General features: G+C 44.6%; 1 pseudogene; it reads right to left on the bottom strand.

Annotated features, from left to right (window-relative positions):
• Positions 1 to 2,552: 2,552 nt before the first annotated feature.
• LOC101644803 lies at positions 2,553 to 5,601 on the bottom strand (annotated as a pseudogene).
• Positions 5,602 to 9,158: the final 3,557 nt, after the last annotated feature.

Below are 9,158 nucleotides of genomic sequence, written 5' to 3'. Positions count from 1 at the left end.
ACCAACTCCTGCTCTCCCCAACTCTACCTGGGGTGAGTACACCAATAAAGGCAATGCTCTTTGGTACTATGATGCTGACATAATAATGAATGTAATGTGTTGACCCTATATTTTGACACTTACTTTAATGTTGTTATACTTGATAAATTGTGTTAATTTTAGGATGACAAGATTGTTTGATGTGTTTGCAGTAAATAAACCGAGCATTTGAAAATGTCAGAGCGTTAAGTAATTATTGATCACGCCACTCATGACACCTTGAGGGTGACATTACTGATCAGAGCAGCTCATCTGTCCTCAGAGAGGACTGTAGGGCCAGCCCCAGCTGGAAACATGAAATTCCAACCCTAGATGATGGTGCTACAGAGGACAACACGGCAGGTAAAGTTCTGGGAGAGCAGCCAGCCTGACAGCCCACATGGGGGCAAACCAAGAGGGGAGTACAACAGACTAGCAATGGTAGAAAAGACAAGAAGTCCCTGAGTAATCTCCATAGCAGACCTGTGACTCAGAGCAGCTCTTGATGGATATTCCCCAGGGGTCCAAACTAAAAGTCTAAAGGTTCCATGGGTTGGGAGGTGGGGCACTAGATCACTCAATCCTTGACTGCAGGAAGAGCTATGGGGTCTTATAGAAGGGGTGTCCCTCATACATGAACGCTGAGGACTAAAAGGGTTTAAGTGCTATTGGGTAAGCGGGTCCTGAAAGATGAATGCCCCAAAGAAAAAGGATATTGACTGATAAATTTAATCAAGGACTGCATGTTATTTAGCAGAGGGATACTCCTCTACTAGAGGCCAGGACAATAGTTAGACATGGAACTATTTGCATGAGCTCCTTTCTGGAGGGGGGGATTTTTTTGTTGTTGCTGTGTTTATTTTCCTTTTCTTTCTATTTTGGTGTCTATCTATATAAGGGAAAGAGGAAAACAATTCCAAGGAGATGGCAATGGGATCAAAGGTTTGGGGGCTGGCACGGGAGAGGGGAAGGGGGAAGTGAGTGATAAGCCAATAATGACAGGGACAGGGGAATAGCATGGACTCTAAGTGTGATATGAGGAGGGGCTAGCTTTCCTGGTTGTGTTTGGTCAGTAGAAACCTGCAAGAGCCAGAATCTGTGTTGGGCAGAAAGCTGTCAGGGGAGGTAAACCACAATATTTTACACTAATAGCAAAAGAGAAGTGTTAAGACTGCACTGTGTCAAAGGCAGAAAATTTAGGAAAAGCAAATAGTCTCTTCAAGTTCTGACTCTCATAGGCTTTTTGGATATATATGTTTATATATATATGCATTTTCTTTTTTCCTTAGGAAATCATGTTTCTCTGGTAATGGGCAATTTCCATAAGCTCAAGGTCACTTGATCCCATTTCTATCTCTGAAGCCCTCATTATTCAAAACTAGTTTGACTGACATGAAAAAACAATAAAAACACAGCAACTCGACAATGTCCAGAACCAAACTGTCCGGAGGCAGGTTTTAGAATGGTTACTCTGGCAAACGCTCTTTTCAAGAGGTACTGCCCTGCACTCTCCTTGCTGTCAAATACAAGCTTTCACCAGCTCCCCTGTGAGGGAGAGATGACAAATGGTCTGTATTTGGAATTGTGTATAAAAGGAATTATAGGGTGAGCACTTCGACAAGTTCATGAACAGATTCTTTCAAAATTTCACTTTCCATGATCTTTTTTAAAAGCATCTCCCCCTTCATACATTGCTGCACATTTCTTGCTTGTTTTAAAATTTCTAGCACCTACACCCTTACCACTTTATTCCTTTGTAATACAGTTGGGGGCTTCCTTTAGGGAGAGTTTTCCAAAGGAGAGTAAAGTATATATATATACTTTATATATATATATATAACTGCCCGTCTGCAAGTTTATTAGTTCAATAGGATTCAATCGATTTTTCTGTTTATGGAATAGCAAACAAAAACCCTGGAAATCTTTTTTAAGGAAGACCTTCTGTGAAAATAAACAAATTACCCAAACTCCTTTACTTTGGTATGTCTTGAACCAGACTATTTCGGTTTATTGTACAAGGGAACAAAACTGCCCCTTGGGGTTGGTTGAAGATGTAAATCTTTCTGGAGATCAAAGCCTCATCTTTTTCCAGTGGATTGGCTGGTGGCTTCAAATTGCTACCTTGTGGGTAATAGCCTAACACAAAATTTACAGATGTGTTTTAAAAAAATAAAAATCCAACCACTCACAAAATATACTATTTGAGACTGCTTTAAAAAAAAAAAAACGAGGAAAAAACTGGCTATAAATAAATGATCAAAATCTTAATTAAAAAAACTGTGCCAGGCTCATTCACTTCTGCATTAGCACAGCCCCTGTATCCCAGTCCTGAAAACCCCTTAAAGCATCTTCCCAACCACCAAAGCCCCTAGGAGGGCCTTTAACTTGTGAGCAAGGATGCCCCAAGCATCCCCCACACCACCTTCCAACTCCCCACCACCACTTATCCACCTGCCCCACCCCACCCCCCTCTACCCCTAAGGAGGAATCCCAATCCCAGAGAATTTGGCACCATGACAAAGCTGCTTACCTAGCTAGTAGGGCAGGGTACAGTGTGAAACTGGTTTAAGGACTTGCCCTGTGGCCAGGCTGCCCAGGCTCCCTGGCTTGTGAATCCCTCTCAGCTTGGGCACCTGGCTCCTCTGGCAGCTGCCCAGGATCTTGGAAGGAGCCTCCACTGTTGTCCGAATTGTCCTCCCCAAACAGCTGGTAAATTCCAGTACTAGCATAGTCGTCCTCCTCCGGGGTGGTGCCTCCTTGGTGGTGGATGCCGAGGCTGCGGCTCCGGACTCAAAGTCTGCTATTGTGAACTGCTCCCTTTCCTCTAGAAAGAGGTCCAAGAGAGGAGTTAGAGTGGGGTGAAATAAGAGAGAAAAGACTCAGTTGTGATAGACTGGGGAACACTTGGGCAGGAAACGAGGGGCCAGGTGGAAGAGCAGTGGGGAGGATGGCTGCATCATGGCCCACCCCACCCCCATGCCACTTTCTCTCCTCTCTCCCTGGGAAAATCCACTCCTTGGGGTTGGAGAAGTGCCAGCCCCCTGCAGACACCGCCCTGGTTGAGACACTGACCTTCTGGTTCATCCAGTCCTGGCCTCTGTAGTGCAGCGGGAGAGCTCCAGGCCCTGTGCCCCAGGGGAGCTCTGGGTATCCTTGGCGGGGCTGCGTTCCAGGCTCCTGTGACGTGTCTTCTGACATGGGGGCCTCTTTGTGAGCCAGAGCCCGGCTCTAGCGCGGCTCTATAGATAAAGCTCTTCCTGGATTTACCGCGCCAGCGCTTTCGTTCCTTAGGAGGCAATCCTTGGTGTTTCTAGCCCTGTTGTTACTTTCTAGTGGGCGAGCGGTGGGGGTGGGGGTGGGGAGTGCAAGTGCTGGAGGCGCGCACGTGGACAGACCCAACCTAGAAAATAGGGCCCCTTTACTTGGAGAACTGTGGCTCTGGCTCGCAGTTTATTCCTCTTCGCTCCACTGGAGGCGGCTGCCTGGGGCAGGACCTGGCCATGCTGCCCAGTGAATGCCCATTGGGTTCTGCGTGTGCACTGGAGCAGGGGCGCATCCTTGGAGAAGTGTGGGCGCGTGTCCCTCCGCACAGCCCCGGGGGGTCATGGTTGGTTCCAGTGGGCGCCTGGCCAGGTGCCCTTTGCCAGGGCAAAAGCAGACACCTCTGCAGCCCCAATTCACTAAAGCCTAGTTCTTGCCCCTCCTCCAAGTTTGTAACGAATGAACAGTACTGTCCAGTTCATATGCACCCAAGTCCAAAAATCGGCTTTGTGATAAAAAGAAAGTGATGAGGAGACGATTTGCTCTCGGTTTGCTTACTTGTTTCCTTTTGCTGCAACACAGAAAATGGCGCCCTTTCCTGGGATTCCAGGGAGCAGGAACTCAGGCTGGACTTGCAAGGAGTTCTGGTGGTCACATGTCCCCTGCAAGAAACCGCATCCACCTCTTGAGATAACTCCAAGCCCCCCCTCCCAGATTTTCAATAAGGAACCTATGGACCAAATGGAAAAACCTGCCAAGTGCATGTTCTATCCAAGAATGCCTGTGCTCAGTGTTCAACTCACAATCAGCAAAGTGAGTAGGGGCTGCCTTGTGTTGCTTTACTAACTCCAGAGTGAACAATTTCACACACACACACCCCGCCACCATCTCAAAGGTTCCACTTTGTCTATATGGCTGCCATCTGTGTTTCTTGCCACCCCACACAGCCTCTTCCCAGGGGGCAGCCAGTCAGCTAAGTAATCAGCACAGGTTGACTTGTGCATACTGCTGCGTCTGTAGTGGGAATTGCGCAGTTTTCAAGCTGGGAGAAATTGTTCAATACAGGTTACTCGGGAAGCATCAGTAAGCCTGCACTTATCATTCGTATTGGGTAGTCTGCTCCTACTTTACACAGGGCTCTATTCAAACCCACCACATGATCTGGGGGAGAAAAGAGAAGGCTCTCAGCAAGAGTCTTTACAAGGCAAAGATTTACAGCTTGAAACCCAGTATAGGGGTCTCTGGATGCTCAGAGCAGACCTTCTTTGTTAATTGTGCCAAACCAGTGTTTGATTTCCAGAGAAATATGAGGGTTGGTCCTCCCATAGAGATTTACAGCTTTGGAAACTCAAAGTGCCTGTTCTCTCATATTGGGTTTGTATGAGTCAGAATCCAGTCGATGAGAGTTGGTTTCATTTGTGTTTTATTTGGTTTAAATAAGACTTTGAGAGTTGTGTTTAAAGTTTCTCTCAACGCAATAGTTTCAAGGGTTTATCTTGTTTCATTGGCTTCAGAAAGTCTGGATATAGGAGAATTTGAAACTCTGACTTCCCTGTTTGATCCGAATTCACCGGTTGTTTTTTTTTTTTCAGCACAGAGTGGGGGATCACAGGTTTTTCGTGGGCTACACACACACACACACACACATACACACACACACACACACACACACACCATCACAGGGCTTCTGCATGATTACTTAGTAAACTGGAAGTGGCCTCTGCTCCCCTTGGGAGCCCAGAGGGGAATAGGGTGTCCTCCCTAGTGCTCCAGACCTAGCTGGGTCCCTTCCTCCTGGGCAGCTGGGGGGAGGGGTGGCTCGGGTTGGCTTCAGGCCTGAATAATGGGATGGAGAGGGATGCCCAGGTAGAGTTTGGTGGTGGCAGCAAGGAAGATGGGCTCCTGGTGAGGTTGCCCCCCACTCCCACTCCAGTATCTGAAGCATAAGCAGCTCCTTCAGCACCTTAGTCTGGCTTTTCTCTCAGATGTCCCTGGCCTGGAACATCTATCTGGTCCATGATCCAGTAAGCCTTGTAGAAGTTGAACATGAACACCAGGTCTAGCTCACAGATATTGTGGAAATGCTCATTTAAGTCCTCCACTAAGTTGCCGTTAGCCTCCAGGTAGGCCAGGGTGTTGTCATTGACATCAGTAGATGATCTTCAAGTTCTGGAACTTCACAACATTGATGTGCTTGGCGTCTTGGACGGAGACCATGGTGTGCAACTCTTCAGTTTCTGCTTTCTGGTCCTCAAATTGCATGGATCACGTGGTCAGGCGGGTTTTGCCCACCTGGTTCTGGATGGGGATGAAGTGGTTCATGGTGAACCCTGCGGCCTGGTTCCCTGGCCTGATCTTTTACAGAATCTTTGTTCGGTATGACTAGGTTCTAATAAAAGGCATATTGATGTATGTATGGATAGTGATAAGAGTTGTATGAGCCCCTAATAAAATGATTTTTTTAAAGGAAAAAAAAAGGCATATTACTGGTAGTGGTAGTTGGGCACCACCCAGTGCTGTTTTAAAATTAAGACAGGAATGCGGGAGGGGAGGTCTGTTTTGGGAAGGCTATTAGGCAGTGCTTGCTTAAAATTTATGAAAATACGGAGTCTCCACCATCCTTTGCAGTAGCTCTGGCCTTCTTGGCTTTGTAGCAAGGTTTCAACTCCAAACTTCACACTAACAGCCATCTACACATAGTGACCCAATAGGACAGAGTCGAACTGCACCTGCATATTTTTGAAAGAGTTACTCTTTTTATTTTATTTTATTGGGGGCTCTTACAGCTCTTATCACAATCCATGCATATATCCATTTTATCAAACACATCTTTACATATGTTGTCATCATCTTTTTAAAGAACATTTTCTTTCTACCTAAGCTCCTGGCATCAGCTGCTCATTTCCCCCTCCCTTCCCATGCCCCCTTGATAATTTATAAATTATCCTTTTTTTTCCATGTCTTACACCAACTACTGTCTCATTTCATCCACTTTTTCTGCTGTCACTCCCCCTGGGATAGGAGCCATACATCGATCATTGTGATCGGTTCCCCCCTACTCCCCGCCCACCCCCCTGACCCTTACCCTCCTAGTATTGCTGCTTACCTTATTGGTCCTGAGGGGTTTATCTGTTCTGGATTATCTGTGTTGCGAGCGCTTAACTGTACCCGTATACATGTTCTGGTCTAGCCATATTTGTAAGATAGAATTGGGGTCGTGGTTTTAGGGTGGGAGGAAGTATTAAAGAACTAGAGGAAGGTTGTATGTTTCATCAGTACTGTACTGCACCCTGACTGGCTCTTCTCTTCATTGTGGCCTTCTGAGAGGGGGTGCCCAATTGACTACTGATGGGCTGTGGGTCTCTACTCTGCCTTCCTCCTCATTCCCATTGATATGGTTTCTGTTTGTTTGCTTGTTTGTTTGTTTTGTTTTGGGTCTTTGATGTCAGATACCTGATCCCGTGGACACATTCATGATCACACAGGCTGGTGTGCTTCCTCCATGAGGGTTTTGTTGTTTCTCAGCTAGATGACCACTTGTTTATCTTGAAGCCTTTATAATCCCAGACAGTATATCTATTGGTAGTCAGGCACCATCCGCTTTCTTCACCATATTTGCTTATGCACTCCATTGTGTACTTTGATTTCTTTATACATTATTATCATTGGAGAAAGTTGAGTGGAAAATACACAGAATCCATCTGTACTACAATTTATGTAACTTCTGTGAACCATAAATTACATCAACATCAAATATAGATAGTACTAACACAACTTTGAACAATAATAAACTCTCTAATGGCTCATTGCTTTCAAGATAAAAGCCACAGTTGTAAACATGCAGTCCAAGCCCCAATTCTCACTCTATCCTTGACAAGCTGTGTTATCTTGGGCAACTCAAACGCTCTGATTCTGTTTGCTCATATGGAAAATGAGTATAATCATTCTGTAAGGATTATGTAAGATTATGTTCATTAAGGCCAATTCTTCTATCATATGAATCCAAATTGAGTTTCTCATTTAAATTATATTATTTAAATCTGAACTTATTTACCTTGAAATTTATGTGTAATGTTTGGTATAAAAGGCAAGGTTCGGGTAAAAACTTGAGTGTTGAGAATGAGTTAATCTGTTTCCTGTCCTGTCCAGCGGGAGCAGCAACATGGGTCCTGGATAGAAGGAGCGGGACGCAAAGAATGGAGACGAGACAGCAGGCTGAGCGGTTGTTTATTCTCTGTTCTCTCAGTTCTCTATTTTCCCACAAGCCGCAGCTTATCAAGGCAAAAAGGAAGGAGGTGCCCGCGGGACATGCAAATCAGGCTACTACTGATAACGCCCAATCCGAAGGCTACAAAAGCGCGCCTAGCTCCAGAGGTCAGCATTATTCCGCGGGAATGTCATTACCTTATGCTAATTAGGTGAAACAGCACATGTGCTAACAGGGTGCTTGTTAGCCAATAAGGGAAAAGGTTAAGGCCATTAGGGCTTTTCTGTAAGGCAGCAAAGGGAAACGGAAAGTCTCCATCCTGGCCTGAGGCTGAGAGTAAAGCCTGTTTATGAGATCTTGGCTGTTGGGGCCCATGGCCCCCGACAGTTTTCATTTATTTCTTATAGGAAAAATTGATTCGAAACTCTACTGCACTGCATCTTGATGTTCCTTCTAGAACAGATTAGTGTTGAGGTCCAGGACTATACTGTACTGCCATTCCTACTACCCAAGTTAATGCTCATACGTGTCAATTCTCTAGTTAGTAAAGTTTCCCTTCTGTTTCCTCTCATTCCTGGTAACAGACAAAAAATATTTTATTCTACCCCTCCAAAACCATTTTATTAGGAGCTAATCCAGACATGTTACCATTCCATAGTCCAATCACACCAAGCAGTATTGTACAAATGCTACCAAAATCAGCTTCAAAATATTTTCTTCCTTTTTGAACTACTTGATATCAGCTCCCTTTTCCCCCTGAACTCCACCACCATATCTCCCAGGAACCTTTATTTTCATTGTTTTCTCTGTAGATTCACCATTCCTAGGTTTCACATACCAAAAAAGAGAGAAACACATAGCAGAGAGTCAAGAAGGCTATGAACAATGACAAAATACAACAGAGATTATCCCAATATGAAGCACAAAAAGATTCTTTCACTCTGTAATCTATCTTTGACCTTTTTTTAATAATAGTGGTCTCATACAATATTTTCCTCTTCATTATGGATTTATTTCACTCAGCATTCAGTCTTCCATGTTCATCCATATTACAAGGTGTTTCAAATATTACTCATTACTCTTTACACTATGTAGTATTACATTGTGTGTATGTGTCTGTATGTATACAAATGTTTCTGTTTATCCTTTCATATGTTATTGGGCATATAGGTTGTTTCTATCTTTTTCCTTTTTGTGACTAATGCTGTGGTGGACATGGTTTGAATATATCTGTTATTGTTATTATTTCTGTAGAACATATGCTCAGTAGTAGAATTGCTGGATTACATGGTGTTCACATTTCAAACATTTTAAGCATATAGTTTTCCACAGTGCTTTTACAATTTTACAATCTGGCCAGCACTGGATGAGAGTTCCCATCTCTTGACACCCTCATCAGCATTTGGTGGTTTCTGTAGTTTTGAACTCGGCTAATGTCAAGGTGAGATGATATCTCGTTCACACTCGAAACTCCCTAGTGGCTAACTAAGGAGCCCTAGAGTAGGTTACATGTTGAGGTGCTAGTCACAAAGTCAGAAGTTCCAACATGCCAGGCTTTCTGCTCCTATAATGATTAACAACCGCAGAAACCCAAAGTGGCAGTTCCCTTCTGTCTTGCAGGGTTGCTATGAGTCAGAAATGACTCCATGGCAGTGAGTTGAATTTGAGTAGC

Source organism: Echinops telfairi, unplaced genomic scaffold (genome assembly GCF_000313985.2).
Source record: "Echinops telfairi isolate 266 unplaced genomic scaffold, ASM31398v2 ScPeMD7_7427;HRSCAF=8465, whole genome shotgun sequence".
NCBI lineage: Eukaryota > Metazoa > Chordata > Mammalia > Afrosoricida > Tenrecidae > Echinops > Echinops telfairi.
Note: the sequence above shows the minus strand (reverse complement) of the source record. Positions and strands in the feature narration are given on the sequence as shown.